Source organism: Rhagoletis pomonella, unplaced genomic scaffold, assembly GCF_013731165.1.
Source record: "Rhagoletis pomonella isolate Grant_MI unplaced genomic scaffold, Rhpom_1.0 Rhpom_scaffold_00001, whole genome shotgun sequence".
In the NCBI taxonomy this organism is placed as follows: Eukaryota; Metazoa; Arthropoda; class Insecta; order Diptera; family Tephritidae; genus Rhagoletis; species Rhagoletis pomonella.
In genome coordinates this window covers 97,731,321-97,734,166 of record NW_023458555.1, presented here as the reverse complement: position 1 = coordinate 97,734,166, position 2,846 = coordinate 97,731,321, and positions in this window count along the sequence as shown.

The window sequence follows — 2,846 nt, the reverse complement described above, 5'->3', positions numbered from 1 at the left end:
ATTTAAAAGAGGAAGACTTATACTTTAAAATACCACGTTCACTTTTTTATGAAGAGCAAAATCTGCGTAGCTACATAACCTCAAAAATGGGCAAAAACAGCGTTTTTTGCACTTTTAGGTTAGGATATCTCAAAATCCTGACGTGATAGAGCAATTTAAACCCCGGATTCGGATTCTACGCAAAAAATTACTTCGAAAATGACCCTACACTTTCCTAGAACAAAACGTTGTTGACCTGTGTTATATATGTAAAGAGTAGGCTGCCTAATAGCGAAGAGAGAGGCTTATTTTTAATCGCTCGCTACATCCCCAGGAATACGGACCTCAAACCGCTCTCTCATTTATATAAAAACTCATTTTGTAAAAATTAAACTTTAAATAATTAAAGATATTGAAATCGAAAAATAAACTCTTTTATTTCAACGGAAATACGTAAACTATAATTATTTTATTTATTCGCCAAAACGCGAACAATAACAAAACTGTCAAAGCTAAACTTCAGGTGAATGTACGTAACTAATAGTTATTCAAGACACGAACCATCATATCGGTATAGACAGGAATTGACATGGCCACTATGAAAATGCCCACACTGACATACGATAAAAGAATCGATGGTCACATACCACGATGCTAGGAAAATATATTTCCTTTTCCTTTTGGAATTGAACACGGACCGAAGGACGCATATCAGCCCTCGCAAGAACAGAAGTAATCCTAACTAAGTAATTTATCAAAGCTGACGACATTGGTTGGGTTAAAGTCAATCCTCAGAGTGCGTATATCTGGGGAATACACTTATCAGCATTAATTAATTAATTAAATAATCCCTTTTTACCCTCCATTCCCGCCCAACCGACACGAGCGGCGCAGTCCGCATGACGTACGGAACCTTTTTTTTAGTTTTTTGGTGCCGAGTAGTGGAAACAGGAGTTGGTTAAGGGTCGAGATCTAAAACTATTCAGCTACAGAATCAAATTCATCAGCTGGTTGGATATGCTAAAGATAGTATTTCAATTATTGAGAGTGGAAATAATAGTTTTCTTTGTATTAAAAATCGAGTCCGATACGTCAAACGTGCTGGAATGACAGTTAAAATCCTGACATAACCCACGGAATGACTCGTTTAGTTCAAAATTAGTTTTGCATGGCTTTAAAAATAGAGGTCGAAAGTGTCTTGACACTCGAGAAGGAACATTAACATTTACCTCAGCCAGGAGGGCCGGGCTATTAATCACGCCTGTCATTAATTTTACGATAAATATTATGCCTAGCATTTCTCTACGGCTTGCGAGTGTAGACAAATTTATGAGCTTTAGACGACTTGTGTAAGGGGGGAGATTGTAATCTGAATCCCAGTTAAAATTACGCAATGCAAAAAGCAAGAATTGTTTTTGAATTGATTCAATCCTTTCTGAATGAACTTGGTAGCGGGGATTCCATTTCTAGTGTAGGTCTAACTAAACTGGTAAAAAGAGCTTTTGTAACATAAGGATCTTTGAACTCTTTTGACCATCGCCTTACAAATGCAAAAACGCCTTTGGCTTTATTGACTGTAACATTAATGTGATGGTTGAAATTGAGTTTGGAATCCATTGTGATACCAAAATCGACAAAATTGGACACCTGCTCCAGATTATAATTTGATATTGAATAAACAGCTGGTTGAACAGCCCTCCGAGAGAAACACATAACTTTAAATTTTTGAAGGTTTAGTGGCATATAGTTTGTATTACACCAACTAACCACGTTGTTCAGATCCGCTTGTAACAAAGACCTTTCTTCGATAGAGGACAATGTTTTAAAAAGTTTCACATCATCGGCATACATTCAAATTTTTGAATGTTTTATTATAGAAGAAATATCATTAATGAATATCAGGAACAGAATCGGACCAAGGTGGCTTCCCTGAGGAACCCCTGAAGAAACTTGAATGATGTTGGAAGAACAATTATTAACAATAACTCTTTGTGTTCTATCAGAGAGGTAAGATGAGATCCATTGAAGAAGACTGGACTGAAAGCCGATTAGGTCGAGTTTACGGATGAGTAACGAGTGACATACTTTGGCAAAAGCTTTACTGAAATCGGTGTATATTACGTCGGTATGAGCATTTTCTCTAAAACCGTTTGAGACATGAGTTGTAAACTCCAATAAATTAGTCGTAGTAGATTTTCCTTTAGAAAACCCGTGTTGAGATTGTGTAATTGAAAAAGATATAGAATAAGTCAGCTAGTTAACAATAATTGCTTCGAATAATTTGGGGATAGCGGAGAGTTTCGCTATGCCTCGATAGTTTTCTATAGAGGATCTGCTGCCGTTTTTGTGAAGTGGTATTATGAAAGACTCCTTCCAGGCTGACGGAAAAACGCCATGTTTAAATGACAAATTGAATAGAGTTGTTAAAGGCTCGCAGATGTTCTCAGCGCAGCTTTTAAGAAAACAGGTCGGAATATGATCAGGTCCAGGCCTAAATGACGCTTTTAAGGTTTTTAAATAGTGTAAAACTTCATCGGAAGATATTACTGGAATATAAGCAGAGTTGATTGGACAAAGCTCGTACGGATAGTCTCCATTTATAGGGAAGTCTGCAGAATAATTGGATCTAAAGAACCGAGCAAACATGTTGGCAATGAGTTGGCTGTCGCTAGATACAGTGTTGCGATAATGCATAGCGGACGGAAAACCATGTGCCTTACGCTTTGAATTTACGAAACCATAAAATTATTTAGGATTGTTAATTAAATTCTTCTTAATTTTACATAAATATGAATTATAACATTTCTTATTTAATGCAATGTAGCTATGCCGCAAAACTGAGTACCTTAGGTAATCACTGTGTAAGC